Genomic DNA, 19,541 nt, shown 5'->3' on the forward strand with positions numbered 1-19,541 from the left:
GATGTTGTTTGGTTTGGGTTGTTTTTTCTCATTTTTTGGGGTTTTTTTTTGTTTGTTTATTTGGGTGGGGTTTTTTTGTTTTTTGTTTTTCTGTGGTTTTTTTGGAGTTGGGCTTGGGGTGTTTTTGGAGAGATGCTGTTGGTTGGGTTGGGGTTTTTTTGACAGGGAAGCTCAGTTGTAGCCTGCTAGAGGATCCAGTGAGAGTGGTAGTAATGCTTTCAGGGTTATTTCAATATGATTATAAAGATGAAAAATATATTTCTTAACTTTTTAACATCCCTTTTTAGACACATTTCCCATACTTCTCTAAAGAAACTGAAGCAGTGTGGTGCCACAAAAGAGGCATTTTTGAATATCAGTTTGCTACTTACTGCTGCTCCCAGTAACTACCTTCATGACATCACAAGTGCCAGTTCAGGATTGGAGCAACAACACCTGAAAAATAAAGATTTAGAACTCAGGATCCAACTCTGATAATTTTTCCATTTCTTTGCCAAATATATTTCCTTTACACAAATTCATATATCTTACAATTATCCTTAGAAAAAATTGTTGAGTATCTACTGCAGTGAAGTTCTGGGTCATCATGTGTATAAGAAGGCATTTCTGAAGATCAAGACAAGTACCCAGGAGTCTGTGCCATCCAACCAGCAAATAAAATACAGGATATTTTTCCAGTTACTTAATTTACTATTGTATAACATATTTTCTGAATGGGTTTGAGCTTTTTCCAGAGAGTTGCACTGTACTTTTTATTATTGAAAGAGGGTAAGGGAAGAAAGAATACTGTCAGGGAGTGTATATGGTAGGGTAAATATTTTGACAGCCTCAGAGGCACCATGTAGAAACTTCAGGAACAACAAATTGTCAAAAAAATGTATTACCATAACATAATTTCTGAAGTGATCAACTATTAAAGAGTTAACAGACCGGTTAAAATGTTGCCAGATTTGGTAACGTGGTATCCCAGGGTTGCTTTTCATGAGGATAACAATTTCAAAATGATGGCAGCATTGCAGTATTATGGAAATGCTACAGAGACCTGAAGGACTACGGTGTAATTATTTTAAATGTTATCATTAATTTTAGAAAGATGCTTAATGGGTCAATTTTAAACAGGTCAATTTTCTGGCAAATTCTATGCCTTAAAGGCAAAAAAAAAAAAAAAATACTAAACCCTCTACACTAAATATATCATACTATCCCTCTGTGAGCAGTATCTGTTTGAGGGGAATAGCTAGTCAAGGAAAACCTTAGACCAGAAGCACAAAGCTCATGATTTAGACTCCACCCCTGGGAGAAAACACATGGGTAAATGTTTTAAATCAAGTATTTAAATCTAAAGCCCCTTATTTTGATTTAGGATGTCCACAAGGCAGCACTGTGCCAGAACTGAATGAGCGTTTCTCCTGTCTCCTAATCCCTCAGCACAAACACCTTAGCTCTATACTGGCAAGCAGACACATCACTGATGCTACTGGAAGCAGCCATGCTGAGGCTGGCACAGGACTTCATCCACAGTGACCCATCAAAGCAGCATTTCTGCCTTCCTTCATTTTGGGTAGGCTGGGATCTCTCAGTTCTTCCCCAGGTGCTGATTTTCAACTAAAACTTAAAAGGCTTTCAATATCCAAATCCTCTTTTCAAACAAGACCGCAGACATTTCATTAACTGTTTCAAAACCTATTATGAGAAGAACTGAGGTACAGATGAATGACTGAACACATGAATATATTGTTCTTTACTCTCATTTTCTTAGGAAACCAGGCTACAAATAGAGTGCAGTTGCACACAGACCTCTGAGCTTCTTTTCACAGCAGCTCTCTACAACCAAGGAAGCAACGTTATTCATTTACCACCTCAGTGCTTATTTAATCACCTCCCATCACAGAAAACCTAAGAAGTTTTTTACATAATCCCAGGAGATAAGATAGTTTAAAAATAGACATACCAATTTTAGATTTTTTCCTTTCTGACCTTTTTGAACAAAAGGAAAATACTTCCAACAAATCATTCAGCACAGCTTTCATTCCTCTCTTTGACATAATTTTCCAGCTCTGTGGAGTACATGGAGCACTTGGCAGGAACATTTTGCACAGTATCTGGTATTGCCTGTACATCAGGTCATTTAGGAAGCCCTGAGAAAACTGTATATTAATAGTGAAAGGGAGATGCCATAAACTTGTGAAAGTGGATCCTTTTCCTGACTGCTGATCCGTGTAAATACAAATCTAGGCTTATCTTTTCACTAGAGAAAATGCAAAATCAGGATCTGGAAACATGCTAGCACAAAGCAAAGGAAACAGAAGTTAAATATCAAAATTAAGCTCCCAGTCTGTTAGAATCAGAAAAATAGAGTAAAATTTAGCCTGAAATGGAAGAACAAAAGTCCTGTGAGGACTGCAGGCAGTGTTCATGGGGCTCTCAGCACAGGGCACCTGCACAGCAGCAAGTGGGCTCTCCACACTTGCACAGCTGATAAACAGCCAGCGTGCTCCAGCTGTGAGTAAATTCTCCCAGTAAAGAGTGATAAGTTGGATAATGGGAAATACAAACAATGGGAAATCAAAAAGCCTTTAGACACTCTATCTGGTTGACACAGTAGAGATTGGTGAGCTTCATTAAATGACCAATTTTAGCTTACTCTAATGGCAGAAAGCCACACAGTATTAAAGGCCTGCAGGGAGATGCACAAGCAGGGGCAGAAAAGTGAGGAGCTGAGTTAAAACTGTTCTGAGAATAACAGTAACCAAATAAATGTCCTGAGAAGAGTCTGGATGTTTTCTACATCAGCTGTATTCCTCACAATGGGGGAGAACCAGGAGAAGGCCATTTCATTTCATCGGTGTTTTCCACATCAAAACAAAACCCAGATACTTTCTAGTGCTTTCATGAAATATCCAACTTTTGATTGAAAAGATAAGCGTTTTTTATTATTCTCCTTCTTTCCCCCAGCCTCTCCTTCTTCCTCTCTCTCCTACTTTCAAACAAAAATTGATAATAGACTGCTGCTCTGAGAAGTCTCACAAAAGAGAAAAGGTGAATTTATTGTGTCCTCATGAAAAGCTTTAGCTAAGCCCCATGTTCCAGCAGAAATAGGTTTCTCTGAAAATGTTCCAATCAACTCAATGCTCTTCATCTAGGCCAAGCACAAAAGAGGGCAGCTCTGGCTGACCCTGCTCCAAGAAGGCAGCAGCAAGGGAGGAGCTTTTCTGCAGAACCACCTTTAAGATGAGTGGAAGCAGGTCCAGCCAGCCAGACATGTTAGTGAAAATGAGATAAGAAGGGAGTGAGAAGAGAGCTGGGATTCTGCAAAATAACTGAGTGAAGAGCCAGCTCCAAGACAGTTTATATTTGTTAGAAAACTTGTACCTTTAAACATTGTGGCATAAGCTAAAATTAAAGGCAAGGCAAAGAAGCCGGAATTTCCCCCATTTTACACATTTGTATCACACTGTATTTTCACATACTCATGAATATTACTTGGCTAAGGGACATGATTTGCTGTGAGCACTCTTCAGGAAAGTCACAAGGGACTTAAATTTTGAGTGTTATTTAAAACTCCATATTTTTTTTTTATGACCCAAACAAGAATATATGTTTTTAAGTCTACATTGGGAGCCTAATGCTGCAAGGACCATATTTATTTAAATTATACAGTTTGACTCTAATGAAAGCAGAAATTATCCTTGAGTGAATGATTAAAAATAAATTCTCTGCTAACAGCATATTCAGACTGTATTATCACTGTAGCCAGAGGAACATAAATTCACAAGACTGAATGGCTGCACATCCAATATAAGAAACTTCATTAAGATTTTGTCATGAAAAAATTCTAGTGTATTTTCAAAATAAAAAAACCCCAAATTTTCATGTTTTGCCCTACACAAACACAACTGTTTTATTTTTTAAGGTGGCACGACCACAAACATTTCAGGAGATTACTTGCCAAAATGAGGGTTTGGTTTTTCAATTTCCTAACAGAATGCACTTCTGGGGACAGATTTTGAGAGGGGCATTTCCAAACCTTTCTGTGCTCTTAGTGTTGCTGTTGGTGCAGGGCTTGCCAGTGGCTTTTCACATCTTAGCTTTCCACATCATCTGCTGCTATTTCTGCCTTATAGCAAAAGAAATCCAGGAGGAAAGGGAAAAAAACCCAACCAACTTCTCCAAGCCCAGGTGGATTCCCAACATCTATTTCTAGAAGCAGGGCTGAGAGAAATCTCTTTGCATTTCTGGTACTGGGGAGCCCCACTAAAGGCTTTGTGTTTTTGCCTGCAGTGTGGGGGCTGAGCCAGTGAGGTAAAACAGAGAAGAGTGGCATTTCAACAGACATGACTAGACAGTGCTCCTTGCAGGTACAATCTTTTGTACTTAAGGTGCTGTGCATGCAATAAGTCATCTCTCCCCATTTCCTTTCTTTGTACTACAGATCAGGCTGCTGTGAGTGTCCTCATTTTCCTTTGAGGGCTTGGCACAGGTACAAAAACACTTCTGTAGCTCTAACTCCCCGGGAAAAGAAGCTGACAGGATACAGGACACATGTTTCCCCATGTGAGGAAGGGTAGGCATTCAGGCCACAGCTCATTGCTTTCACTGATTTTAGAAATCTAAGATCAGAATATGATGGCAGCACAGGCAACTGAAGGCAAATTGGTTCCTTAATTCACAAAAGATGCATAGACAAAGCCCAGAAGCATTAACAGAGTGAGGCTTTTGCCCACACCTTCTTCATTCCAAATATCTTCCTATTGCAATTCAGGTTGTCACTCAAGGAAGTATAGCCAGGTAGAAACAATTCACCTGAGGGTGGGGAAGAGTATTCTGTCTACCTGAGCACAGAGCAGAAGCAGTGGAGCTGACACACCTGCATGTTTAGGGGGCCAGAACCTCTGCTATTGCACCCAAATTGTACCCAGTACATCTTCAACAATTACAGCCAGTTCTGGGTAGCTGGGGTGATGCTTGTGGAAATCAAAATCTTGTAGAAATGGAAAAGAGTGAAATTACTTTTTACATTATAAATATATTTTGAAACTAATTTAGGTATCTTTCCTTGGGTTGGTAATTATGGCTTTATAGATGTGTATTCTATTGCTGGAGGAAACAAGACTTAAGTGGATAACAAGGGGAGGCAAAGCTGGCATGATGAAGGATATCATTCTGAAGAAGCAAAGCTGCTGAAGAAGCAGTGGATAGTCACTCCAAACTGGCAAAAGAGAGGGTTGTGGTTCCAAGCTACTGACAGGACAGACTCAGAAATTCTCAGTACCAGGCAGTTGAGGACCTCTTAGTACCTGCACAGGAATAGCTACATGTAGTCTTACAGCACTTAAACATGTCTTCAATTTGATATAGTGGGAGCCTCATCAAACTCTAACAGGAAACACCATGGGGAAGCTCTTCTGGCTCTCAGTTACTCCATGCCTTGGCGAATTGTCTGTCCCAGATTTCCCACAAAGACAATTAAGTTCTATTTCTCCCGTGGTTGTAGTTCTTCTAATTGCCAGTAATTCATATTTAAAGACATTGCCCATTATCCTTCTGCTGATTACAAATATAAGTTCATAAAAATTACTTCTCTTTTATTCTTTTCTGTTTCTAAAAGCTGGTAACATCCAGCACTGTATCATGTACAATACAGTTTTGGACTACAGCTGAATATCCTAGGCATTACTACAGTGGAAAAGGGTCTGTTTAATAATAGATTGTTCAAAATATTGAGAAAAAAATTTTAGATTTCTTATTGTAATAACACTGTGAGTTTGATTAGGAAAGTCTAGAGTTCTGTCTAAAACAATACATCCAACACTAAAAACTGATTATATACAAAGTGACCTTGTGCAGATGAAATTTACCACACAATGGCAGCTAGCTACAAAAAGGCTCAGACACAATTCTGTGGTATGTAAATAAAAAAAGAATAAACCTAATAGCTGCTCTGCAAAAGCTATTCTGTAGCCACTCCATGCACTTTGTCCTCCCATCCTGCTGAGGACAGGGAATGACAGAGTAGTTTGGTGAGCACATGGCAGCCAGCCAAGCTCCCCCAGCCAGAAATGGATTCAGCTGGAAGGTCAGGTTTGAGCAGCACATGGTGCCTGTGTAGTGGCCTTTTACCATGGAGTGACTGAGGCCAGTTCTGGGAACAGCAGCCCAAGAAAGACACACACCTGATGGGCCAGCTCCAGAGGAGGGCCTTGAAAATGACCAGAGGTTTGGGACACCTCTTCCATCAATAGAGGCTGAGAAAGTTGGGGCTTTGGCTGAGATAGTTAATTTTCTTCTTAGTAACTGGTACAGTGCTGTGTTTTGGGTATAATATGAGAAATATGTGGATAATACTCTGATGTTGTAGTTGTTGCTTAGCAGTGCTTACCCTAAGGACTTTTTGATATTCCATGCCCTGCCAGTGAGGAGGTGCACAAGATCCCACAGAGGGAACATGGCCAGCACTGAACCAGACAAAGAGATATTCATGAATGATGAATATCTCAGATGCTCAGTATACAAACTAGGGGGGATGCTCAGAAGCATGTCATGATCTGTATATAACTAAAGTGACTTGACCAGGAGGGGCAATTGCTGCTCAGGGATGGGGTGGGTGCTGTTCAGCAGGTGGTGAGCAATTGGATTGTGTCTCATATCGTTCTTTTGGGTTTCATTCCTCTCTCCCTCTCTTTCTTTCTTTATCATTTATTAGTCTTTTTTATTATTATTGCTATTACTATTTTTATTATTTCTTAGTATTAATATTGTTTATTTTAATTTGTTTCAATTATTACACTTTCTTAACCTAGAAAGTTTACCTTTTCCTTCATTGTCAGTCATTTAAAGACCACCTCTAGTCCATATCTATTTTCTTTAATGCAGGACAGTACAGTAGTGCATGAAATACGAAATACAGTTTTCAAAATCAGAATTAACAAGTATTTTCACTGAAACAGATGGACAGAAGAAATACCTACATCCAGTCATGAAGCAGAAAATGATGGCTATTTCAGTAAACTAAAATAAAAGTTCTTAAAGGGGCATTAGGTGCTAAGATAAGCAAACAGAAGCAAGTTAAAGATGTCATCTGCTATGCTGAGTGATTACCTGCCTAAATCATAAGGCAAATATAAAATTTGTGAAAATTACAAAAATTTCAGGAAAAATAGAGAAAAATACTGAAAATTACTGTAGCAAATAGAAGATTAAATAATAAATATGTAGCATGATAGTACTTTGATTGGTCCACTGTTAATTACTTGTGTTAGCAAAATTAAGATTCATATGACTTTTTACCTTTCCCCAATAAAACAAGTCATGTTCCAGTTAACATGGGAACCCTGAAACATCCACTGGTCCATTGCTCTTTAACTTTGAACAGAATTTCTGAATGAAGCCTGATTTTTGTTATCATTTCAAGCATGTAACATTTCATTATTCAGGAAATAATTTGATCTAAAAAGCTGAGATTCATATACTTAATATAATCAAGCTGGTTTTTCCTAAAAACTACAAGCTTTAGAGAGTGAGCACCTGTGTCTGGCGAGAAGCCGATAGGATCAGCATGGATCTGACTTTACCTTGCTAAGTAATAGATACTCACAAAAGTGAAATTTAAATTATTTGATTTGTGTCACAGTGAACTTAGACAAATTGTGGTGCATGGTAGTCAGCCAAAAGGATCACAATTTAGTACAATCAAGATTTTCTTGATTTGCTACAAATTGAGACTGTCCATGAATGTGCTCAGTACTTCATTGTGCTTAGTTCAAGACAGAAAGCAAATTTTTTTCATTGCTAACACTAATTCTGGGCTTCAGTGATAGAAGAAGTGGTAGCACTGTTGACAGACAAATAGGATAGATTGTGCACTGTATAAGCCCTTTTTGAAGGAGTAATTCAATATATCCACATGGTTTCCTAAGAAATCAGTTCTTTAGATGTATTTGGTGCACAAATTGTGACTCTTTACAAAAATGGAGGTCTTCTCTGGATGTGTCAATGTGCTCCACTTTTCTCTATCAGCCTTCACATTAAGGTACTTCTGACTAAGCTCCTCTCTCTACTGAAAGAATTCAAACCTATCTCTAATCTCTCTGACCAGGAGGAGTATAATCCAGCTCAACACCCTTATTTCTATCAGAGTTGGGACACAGTGCAGGAAACAAGTGTAGAAGGTGGGCTATGTCGGAGTGGCTTCAGAGGCATCTGAAGCTCATGGAGAAAAACTATTTCCTCAAAAAAATTTCCCTGTGAGTTCATATTTTAGGTAGTTCAAGCAAAATCAACACTGCTTTGCCACCTGTTTTGTGTAATATTTTAGGAATGAGTTCACACTGGTAGAGAAGGTTTACCTGAGACAAAGGCTGGTAAATAAATCTGTGAGTAGATGAACCAGGCTCTCACAATGTGATCCAAAGACTCTGAATCCAAGGCATGGACTCCACAATTTAATTCCAAATAGGAAGAAAATATTGGTGTCATGGCTTAGGTTGCCTGATAGGTGGCAGTTCAAATCAGTATAATGCCTGATAATACACCCAGAGGCAGGGGTGTGCTCAGCTGCTAGCATGTGCAGGCCTTGCTTTTCAATTTTCCTTGCTCTTCCTGCATCCCCACAGACATAACCTGTCTCCTCTACATTTGGCAAACAGCAGTGATCACCACCAGGACAGGTCAGATCCAGATTTCCTCCTCTTGTAGCAGGAAACACAAAGCAAAGATGTTTGTTCACATCCCTGTAATACTGGCATTTTCAAGCCTCTGAGGACAAAGTACAGCATCTGCAGTGTCACACATATTTTATCAGGACACACAGGATCCCTCCTAACTCACAGCTTTGCCTCAGCTCATTCCCATATTTCTTTCCTGTGCATTTCCCATTCTTCCAGTGTCCCTTTCTTCCAGTCTTCTTGGTTCCTTCCATGCTGGTCCAATTGCTTAAAATACCTTTTCAGATTAATGCCAGTTGCTTTCTCTCCTTTCAGTTCCTATAAATGAGGCAGCACTTAATACCTTTCCAGTAGAAATGCTGCAATTTCAAAGAAAGGCAGAAGCCATTAGTCCCTGGCTAAGCTCTATTCCAGGTGGAGAGCTGCTTGTTGCTCTTCAGCCTGTCCATTGCTGATAAAGAGCATGAACGGGGCTCTCACCCTCCCTGCTCAACATGTCAGCACAAAATAGCATCTGGCAATACTGTGCAGATTTTACTGTATTGTTTGTTGGGTTTTTTTAGTATAGGAGAAAGCAGAGTTTGTTAGATATTTGTTTTGTAAATCCCATTTCCATTTTAATTAGAAGGCAACTTCCTCCAATTTCTATCTTAATTAACATAATCTGATTAAAGTCGGTATGATGGGTACTGCTAGGAGAAGAAGCTAGGTTATGTTTGCTTTATCCTGGGTGGAAATCTTTAAACAGATAAGTATTGGAAATAGGTCTGCAATCCTTCTTTTTGAGACATTATCCACGTACAGGAGTTATTTCATGGCTTGCGTACAGTAGGATCTATGCAGCAGGGGAGAAAAGGTTTAAAATGTATCTCTGCATATATAACAATTGTCATAAGGAAAACTCTATTTTTCTGTATGTTTCGGTGGGTTTTTTAGTTTGGGTTTGTTGGGATTTTTCGTTTTGGTTTGCTTTGTTTTGTTTTCTTTATGGAGAAGATCACATTGAGGATGCTTCTGTTTTCTCGGGAAATGACTTATAAGGGTAGGCACATATTATGGATTTCTTCACTATTGAATTTTATGCCTGTGTAACTCAATTGAGTCCAGAGACAGAGTGAAACAGCAGTAAATCAGACTCCATTATTCTTAGTTACTTATATAGAGTCACAAGTTAAATTCACTGTGATATAACCAGGAATGTGTGTGGGAAGGTACTTTAAAGAGTCTCTTCAGTGAAAGCCATCAATCTTTCTGACTGCACTAACCTCTACTGCACAGCCCACTGTGCAACCAAAGAGAGTTTCAGAGGGTGCTTTCAAAGGGCACCCTCATCTGTCACCTCAGAGCAGAGAAGCTGCTGAGCAAGTGGGAGCCCTCAGTGCTCTCTCTCACCTATACCAGCTTCGTTCTTTATTAACATCATACAGCTTAGCTGCAAAACTGGTCAGAGGAAATTAATGTGACAAAACTCATGGACAAGGTCAGGGAAGTGAGGGGTGATTACATTTTCTGGAATTTCTAAGCAGGTTAATTTTACCCATCCAGGCTCACTCTCTCACAGCTCTCTATTCACTAACAAGCCCCTAAATTTGAGTTCTCAAGTGGTATGACCAGAATCAGATGCTTATAACAGAAAGGACAAAAGATTTTGCCTATTGAGGCTTCATGTCTTTTCAGTTTCTGGTGACTATGCCTGACAATCAGTTTACTTTTATATTATTGAGGAGCTACAGCTGTTACAGGGTGACCCTTTGCCTCAGAATCACATGTACTTCAGACTCCACGAATCTTAGGCAGGGTTGCTGCTTATTGTCTGCCTGAATTTGTTTGAAATACAATTTAAAATCCATACATCTTGATGGTTATCATCTGTTTTCCCACTAGGCTGACACGAACATATGTGATGTGTTGTAGCCTCCCTGCACCCCTTCTGTGGTCAGAAAGAAGGGTCATCCACTTACAAGTCACGGAGTCTGCTGAGCTCTCGGCAGAGTGAAAGCCTTCAGAGAGTGAATTGACATCATACTCCTCAACTTGATTAGGAGGGAACCATCACTGCCAATGTAGGTCAGTCTTTTGACACTCACAGACACCCAGAGCAATCTTGAGGTTTTTTTAAGTCTCCTCAAGTATAGCTCCTCCTAAAAAACCCCAAAGACACGAAGCACCGTGCCAAAGGGAAATCTTCTAAATTTGGGTCCTTAAACAATAGTAGATGTGGGTTTTTTTAAAAAAATTGATTTTTCACTGATGCTTCAAATGTATGCAACCATAGGAAAGGACCATGTAAAAGTACTTTGTTTAATATTATCTTTGGCAGTTTTTAATGAGCTTTAGCTCAAAATTTAATACTGAGGATAAATTAAATCTGAAGTGCTATTAAAGAGTCTTGATCACATGTAGAAAGGGTCACTTCACATTGCCTGTATTTCTGGCTTTAAATTTCTTCATGAATATCTTCTATGTTTCCAGTGCTAACATTTAAGAAATCAATTTATTAATTATGTGGCAGTATGATCTTCACAGCCTCCTATAAAAAAAAAAAAAAAAGAAAACATGCAAAATTACTCTGGCTACCATTAACATAAGGTTTTACTGCATTCACATTTGGAACAATTGTGGTTTATTTGGAAACCTTTGCATTAGCATGTATCAAGGCAGCTAATCTGAAGTTAACCACACAGAAAATGATTGCTTAATTGAATAAAAGCTGCAAGATTTGGATTAGGATTGCTCACTGCAAAAATATGAAATATCTGAAACATTACTGGACTGGCTAAATTAAAGCAACCAGGTGTCCTTACTACCTAAACTGAAGCCAATATCCCATAGTCCTTTTTATGGGTTTTTTCTGCTACAAACACATTTAAAAAGACAAACATGGATTGGATTAGACAGAGTCTAACACATTTCTCTTATTTGTAAACTATATACAAATTATTTCAGACAAAATGTTGCCTTCTGTCCCATAGGTTTCATAAAGGCATAAAGCTGTCATTGACTGTTGGAGCCAAGCTAACAAGATCTGCAGTTTGTGAAAAATGTCCCCAGCCATGCAAGACAGTTTTGGTCATTTAACACCACAAATTTCATCCTGTCACTGTGGTTTAGAAGCATCTGCAGATATTATGTGTCCCAAATCTAGTGATTTATTAATTTGTTGATAAGACCTATCTTATGCACTGCCTTTGACCTTGTGATGAATAGGGAGTTAGGCTCTAGCATCAGGAAAAAACTAAGATATGGAAGATGTTATCATATGAATTCTTATATATATGAGGGAGGAACTAAATATGATATATGCTCCTTTAAGAAATGTAGATAAATTAAATAGCCACAGTTTCCAGATATTTTGCAAACATGCTTTTCTGCTGCCATAACACAGTGGAACATCCAAAATAAGCATCACTCTGGTTTTGGGTGCACCCAAGAGGAGAGGTCAAGCATGTACTTGGCTTTGTGCCTCAGCTAAGCGGCGCTCTTGACTCTTGAGCTTCTGCAGCTCCAGGAACAGGAAGGCCTCACTGCACCTCAAGATATGATTTTCTTGGAAAACAATGTGGGTAAATTCCAGGATAGAAGAGACAGAGTAATACCTGCCAAGTGTTTAGTGTGCTGCTCCCTCCACACGATTTATCATTTGCTTTCCTTACAGTTTAAACAACCGGCAGATTTCTACTAAGTCCCTGAATTGGCTAGAAACTGGAAAACATCAGCCACACCATCTGGGTCCAATACAAACGAGGCAGAAAGCAGAACTTTCAAAATGCCAGAGTCCCAGCCTTCCAAGTGCTCAGTCACTCGTATCTTCTCCAGTCTCACTTTGGTGAAGTTGATTTTTTTCCCATAAAAACACGTATTTTCCACCACTGACTGATGATATTGCACTACTGAAAGCTTTTCCCACAGCCATGTAGCCTGGGTGAACCTCAAGCAAAAGTGATGACAAAACCTGTGGGACCCCAGCGAGGTCTCTGATCTACCACAGCTGGTGGAGAATTTCCTCACTGCTTCTGTGATGCGTGGAAGAGGCTACTTTGTTCAAAACTATAGTTCCCAAAAGCTCTCACTGAACTACAAGCAAAGTTTGGCTGGAAATCTGGCTCCTTCCAGTGCATTGCCTCACAGATGCTGGCTGGCATGGCTTTCCCTGCTTCCAGAGCAGTCCCACAATGTGCCACACCATGGGAAATCACAAGCTTCTGCTGGGTTTGTGCCAAAACCAACTGCCACAGGGTTTGGAAGCCTGACATTAGAAGAGCTGTGTAGCAAAGGTGTCTGGGAGACTCACAGAACCCAGACCAAGCTGGCTCCCCCTCCCATCTGGAGGAAGCACTAGAGGCTGAATGTCTTTGGGGTTAAGCTGGGGTTGCAAGGTCCCTCACAGTTGGTCCTCATGGCATCAGGACTCCCACTGTGGACAACACCAGTAGGCTTTCCACACAGCAAGCTCAAAATTTTGATTTTATTTTTTAAAGATTTAATTAAAATATTAAATTATTTTTTATTAAACAAAACAAAACAAAACCAACAACAACAACAACAACCCCAGATATTCAAGATATGCTTTATTTTTCCTGAAAAGTTAGGAAATAGTCAGAATTTTAGAATTTTGTGATGAACAGGATCTTCTGAATACTGACTAACCTTGGATCAAATAAAAAAACTGTTCAGCCCATTAATTCCATCAGCAACATGTAGAGGAGGAAGGGGAGCACCATCCCTCCCAGAGACCAGGGCTAAGCCAACAGATATCCTGGACCTCCACAGCTTCAGACCTAAAATTACAACTAAAAGAAAAAGGACAAAGAGAGAGAGAACTATCCTCATGGGTGAAAAACAATTCATTTGATTGAGAAGTTAAGTGTCTGAAGCTTGAGAGAAGCTCATTGCCTTTCAGTAAGATAACACTAACATTGTCCAAAACTGAATTTTTAAACACAATTTTAAACGTCATGGATTTCATAATGCAAAGTGATGGATCTTTCTGTTGCTCTCTAAGTGAGCTTGGGTTTTTTTTTTCACTACAGATAGAATCTCTGGCAAATGTTTTCTTTCACTCTTCCAAAGGCCATATTTGTTTGCAGCAAGATGAGAATTAACTTGAGAGGTAGCAGCCCACAAACTTTGCACAGAGTGATCTTTAAATAGGATTCTGATGAATTCACAGAGGATTGGATTGAAACACCACAAAACATTTACCTTGAAAAGCTCTAGTTTCTTAAATCAGTTTCCCCAGAGTACATTTACAGTAACTGTCACCAAAGATAGCTTGTTGCTGATGAGCCTCAAATGAGCACTTCAAGTCCATGAAACAGAAGGTGCATAAGCAATCACATTAGTGCTATCTAACCGAGCTAAATCGCATAAGACAACTTTAATTTGCATGCTGACAAGAGCTAAATTGCAGGGTTCACCTGTAGCAAAAATAAATCATATGGTGATCATGGCTTTTGCTTTTCCTATACTAGCATCTGCCATTTACACCATAAAAATTCTGGTCACCTGAAGAAAAGTATATTCCAAAGCTAAATGTCATCATTCCTTCAATTTACTGTGAATTATAACTCAGAAAGCAATATTTGGTATCCTCTAGCAAAACAGTAGCCTTTCCTCAGTCCTCTGCATGAAACAGTAACAGGATTTATAAAACATAATACATTTTTGCAATGCCAGAGGCATTCAAATACTTGGGGAAAAAAAAAAAAAAATCCCTGATAACAGATGGAATGTTTTTTTGACATTAATTTATGCATTTTTTTTTTTTTTGCACGTGGCAGTGAATGAGAAAAGTGTTAGCTTAATAAATAGTGATGCTCATGGGTACTGAGTAGCTTCTTTTCTGTCAAATATTCTTTGTGACATTAACACAAATTAGAAATGGTTGGTACTTTCACTCTGTATCTTACTGTGCTCTCTTATATTACATGTCAGAATGTTCAGCTGTATAATATAGCACAGAAGTAGAATATGTATAATAATAATTAAGAATAATATGTCACAAAAGTAACATTACCTATATACATAATTTTTATGCAGCAAGTCCAAGGATCTCTAAAAAAACCCCAATGTCCCTGGCACAGCAAGCTCCAGCAGTAGCACCACACACTTTCCAGAAAGGAATAGATCTCCTTGAGAGAAATGTAAGAAATACAACTATCTTCATGCTGCATTTGCTCTCTGTTGCCACAGGATGTGTATCACAGCTGCTTTATTTAATTTACTGGGATGTACTTGTCTTTTTTATTATTTTCCCAGAAAAATTTGGATCTTACTGCTTCATCTTGAAATTTCAGCTTTACATAGAGTGGCTATATCTCCAACCTCATTATAGTTAGCAAATATGAGAGAAATTATCTGTAAATCTCTAAAAATTGCTATTGGCTTCCATATAACTTTTTCACACTTTTTTACTTGTTCTTAGTTTAATCACAATACCATCTCTTTTGTACTCTTTGGCTGATTCTCATGAATAACCTGAACCTCATTCTGCTAGTCCTGTAGTGACAGCCATTTCAGGTAACAATGGACTCCCGAATGCCTAGGGAGAAAAATCAGGTTATATATAAAAACATTTTCAATGTCATTTTCTTAATTTGCATAAAATCATTGTTGTTTTTTGGACACATTAAAGGCTAATATTACCATGGGTTAATTAAAATAATTCCATGAATTTCAAGCAATTGTACTGCTACATTATTTCATGTTGCATAATCAAAGAGCTTTCTACTGAAATCACCCACTTGATTTTAGTATGATGAGCCCCATGGCAAAACAGAAGCTGAAGTGCAACCTCCCACTTCCCTCCCCCTTCCAGAGGGAAATTAAAGAGAATTAGAAGTCCCTAACAAAGATTCTGGTGTGGAAAGCAGAGAGAGAATGCATCAAAATTTGCAATTCAATCATTTTTATTGCACGATTTCACATTTCAGCTGACAGTTAACCCATTTATGAGGTGGTATTGGGTGTTCCTTGTTATGCATTCCAGTATTTAGGTGCAATGGAGATAGAAAACCTACCATGACATAGGAAGAAACCACGTAGTAATGAAGAGATGTATTTGGAAAACTTTGTATAGACATAACCAAAATGATAAACACTGAGTGTTCCAGCTAGACCTGCAGCAATCATTATAATATTGTTAGTTCATGAGTTAACTTCTTACAGCCTATTTTAATTTACCCTAAATCTACATGTATATACCCCTAGCCCACACTTCATGTCTTTCAAATGCCTTGTCTGTGTAGTTTCCTCTAGAATTCTGAATACAAATGGAAGCTAACAAAGGTAGGAAAGATAAAGTCTGTCTCAGGGAGAATTTTGGGCACTGCTTAAGATGCCTGATAAAGGAGTAAGTTCAAATTTTTCTGTGCCAGACTCACAGTATGTCAACAGATATTAGGTTAATGAAGATTCATGCAGCAAAATCAAAGGTATGCATCAAGAATTTCCTATGATCAGATATTAGAAATTATAGTTTTATATCTTTTCACCTTCAGCAGCAGTGAAATGAAAAAAGCACGCAATTACCAATTCTTTTATAACTGTCTCCTATAACCACAGCTGAGGCCTCACATATACTGCATTAAGCTCCTTTTTAAAATTAATGAAGACTAATTAAGGAAAATAAGCCTCCACAAGAAAAAAAGAAGTTGCTTTTGTAAAGACAGCTTTAGTAGCTACCACAAAATGCCACTCCACTGTAGAAAGCCAATACCTAACTGTAATATGAACTGATAAATGTTGTCTTTCCAAGAAGATAAGTGAATCAAATACTACTTTTAATTCTAATTTTCCATAAGGTTATTATTAATAAAAATGTTATGAAACTGATGGACAATCTGAGCTAAGTGAAATCACATCATGGAGTAGTAGAAAAAAATAATTAATAAAGACTTAAAGAAACCATTACAGATCAGTTTCTCTGACTGTGCCACATCTGGATATTATAAGGTTCAAATTCTGAAATTTGGAGTGAATAGAAAGGAATAAAAAGGGTTGGTTTTTTTTTTCTGAAAAATGTCAGTTATGGTACAAACCAAACCCCAGAAATATTCATCCAGCTGCTAGAACTTGCCCCTAAAAAGAAATGTATCAATTAATAAGTAGTTTCTCTTGAGGAGCACTGAGCCAGGGGACTGTATATTAATACCTATGAATTTATACCCATATGAATTAATATATATATATTATCAGACAAATACCAATATAGTAATATATATGTAGATAATATGAAAATGGAGCACCTCTCCTAGCCTGAAGAAAGGCTGAAAAAGCCTGGAGAAGAGAAAGCTGTGTGGAGCCCTCATAGCAGCCTCCCAGTATCTGAAAGGGGCCTGCAGGGAAGCTGGAGAGGAGCACTTCATCAGGAACTGTAGTGACAGGACAAGGAGTAATGGGTACAAACTGAAAGAGAGGAAATTTAGGTTAGATGGACTGAAGGCTTTTTTCCTGAGGGTCATGAGGCACGGGAATGGGTTGCTCAGGGAGGTTGTAGATGCCCCATCCCTGGGAGTGTTCAGAGCCAGGTTGGATAAGGCCATGAGCAGCCTGGTCTAGGGGGGATGTCCCTACCCAAGGAAGTGGGATTGGAACTAAAGGATCTTTTAGCTCCCTTCCCACCCAAATCATGTTGCAATTCTATGATTAAGGCCATTCTCCCTTGTTCTATCGCACCATGCCCTCATGAAAAGTTCCACTCCAGCTATCTTTACCTTTTTTAAAAATAGCTGTGGTGTTTCCCTTACTCCTAGTCACTGGACAATTTGCTTGAGAGTGACAGCTTTTCAAATATGATGGAGAATGGCTGGGTACCTATATCAGCCAATTCCCTCAGGCCCCTAATATGCATCTGTTGGCTCCCATGGACTTGTATATGTTGAAGTTCCTCAGGTTTCAAATCCAGTGATAGTCATGCCCATGGCATGGGAGAATTACCCTCTCTCTTGTTGTTTTCAGGGCTATGTGAGGACACTTCCTGATCATGTATTGGAGGCAGATATAAATTGAAAATTTGCAATTAATTTTAAACAAACTCTACAATTTTAAAAATTAAAAAAAAATATTATCTGCTGCATAATGGCACTTAACTGGGGGAGTTAGACAATTTGAATTGAAAACCAGCTTGAATTGAGTCCCCCCATCCAAAAGTTTGAATTGCAGCCAAACTGAGGAAGCCAAAGCAAAGTTTAATTTTATTAGAAGTTAGCAAAGCTATTATTGGTAAATAAAAAGTCTTTTGGAACTAAAAATTTGTGTAACAGTCTAGATGAAATTTACCATAAATGAGTGGAGTTTACTGAATTTTTAATATATTTTAGAGTAGGAGGATTGTGCATGATAGTGAAGTTACTGGGAAAAAAATGATGGGAGTAAATTACTGTGTTACTGAAGTCTGGCCATACAAGCAGGAATGTCTTCTACTGCTCTGTCTGCTGACCAGTCCCACTCATGACATCTGGGCATTTGGCCTGGTCTTGCAGAAGATTAAGAACTCAACTCTATCTAAAATTTCTATTCCATTTTTGTCACAAAATATTGTGGATAAAGTAGAAAATAATTTTTATTACCTGTGATGGTGTCCTACAAGTTTCTAAGGCTTTTTGGGCTGAAGAGAAGTATATTAGGGCAGAACATGAAGCAAGCAGAGCTAAACTTCATTAATTTCAGTGACCATTGTGACCCTTATACAATCACAGATTTCCCCAGTGACAGGGGTTGTCTTCTCCAGAGGGGCTAGATTGTTTTGTCATCTCTCTAAGGCCTAGCTGGGATTTTTAAAAAAAAATAAACACATCAGCTCTTCAGTAAATTTTCAATAAATTGAAATTGATTAAAAGATCTCACAACAGGAGAGAGTACTCAGAAGAAAGTGAGATACAAGAAAACAAGATGTATTTAATAAAGAAAATTATTGAAACCTTGATGAAACCAGGCTACCACACCAGATTCCATTCTGATGGAATCAGAACTGGCTATAGTATGCCACAATCCAACACCTCATTCCATCTTTCCTGACCTGAAAGGCTGGTATTACATACAGACTGCAAAAATCATCAGCTAAAGGAATTCCATGGGATTTGTAGGGATGATCTGTAGACTAGAGGAAGGATATCTGTGTGACGTATCAAAAGTCAAATAAGTGAAGGTGTATTGGAAAGTGTGGGATCAGGCATGACATAAATTATATGGAAAAGGGGCTCAATACTGTTCTACTTTCAGATGGAATAGAGTTAAGGTGAAAGTTGAAAGATTTTATTAGACTCTGCTTTCTGTTGAAAGATTTTGTTAGACAAGAATATGGAGATGACCTTGAATAATTAGTTTTAGTCCTGCCATGGACCACAGGTAGTGTTAAAGTGAACATGCACTCCCCAAATGACCTCTCCTACTGCCACTGCCCAAGGCATAACATTGGGATAAATCTCTAGTCTGGATCAGTAAGTATTTCTTTTGTTCTTAACACAGATTAATTTTTCATTGCTGACTGCAACATGAAGTTTGGAGAAGTGCTAATGAAATCTGCCGGTAAAACACAGCTGTATGCCAATGAAGAATAAGAATGGACTAACAAAAAAAGATCTGAATAACCTCAAGGACAGCAACACAAGAAGAATCATCAAACTTATTAACACAAAGATAAGAGCTCATTAGTATTTTTTTAAGGATTTTTTCTTTAAACAATATGTTGATACCAGGAAAGAGCAAAGTAATATAAAATCTCAAAAGAATGAAGCCATGAAAATGAAGATATTATAGTAGAAGCATCTTCAAGTGGGAAAATATTAATAAGCATCATAGCTCTACTTCTTAGGAATGTTTTTTGACATTCCACACACTTATGTTCAAGAAACCCTTATCCAGACTGGACTGGTTTCA

The 19,541-nt window shown here is 38.4% G+C and overlaps 1 long non-coding RNA gene across 1 annotated transcript; it reads left to right on the plus strand.

The window, feature by feature from the left end:
• The first annotated feature begins 6,061 nt into the window (after window positions 1-6,061).
• Window positions 6,062-14,496, plus strand: LOC147653639 (uncharacterized). Its single transcript, XR_015285971.1, has 3 exons — window positions 6,062-6,216; window positions 10,548-10,730; window positions 11,636-14,496. It is a non-coding gene; the product is annotated as an uncharacterized LOC147653639 (long non-coding RNA).
• Window positions 14,497-19,541: the final 5,045 nt, after the last annotated feature.

This window comes from Cyanistes caeruleus, chromosome 4, assembly GCF_971803275.1.
Source record: "Cyanistes caeruleus chromosome 4, bCyaCae1.hap1.1, whole genome shotgun sequence".
In the NCBI taxonomy this organism is placed as follows: domain Eukaryota; kingdom Metazoa; phylum Chordata; class Aves; order Passeriformes; family Paridae; genus Cyanistes; species Cyanistes caeruleus.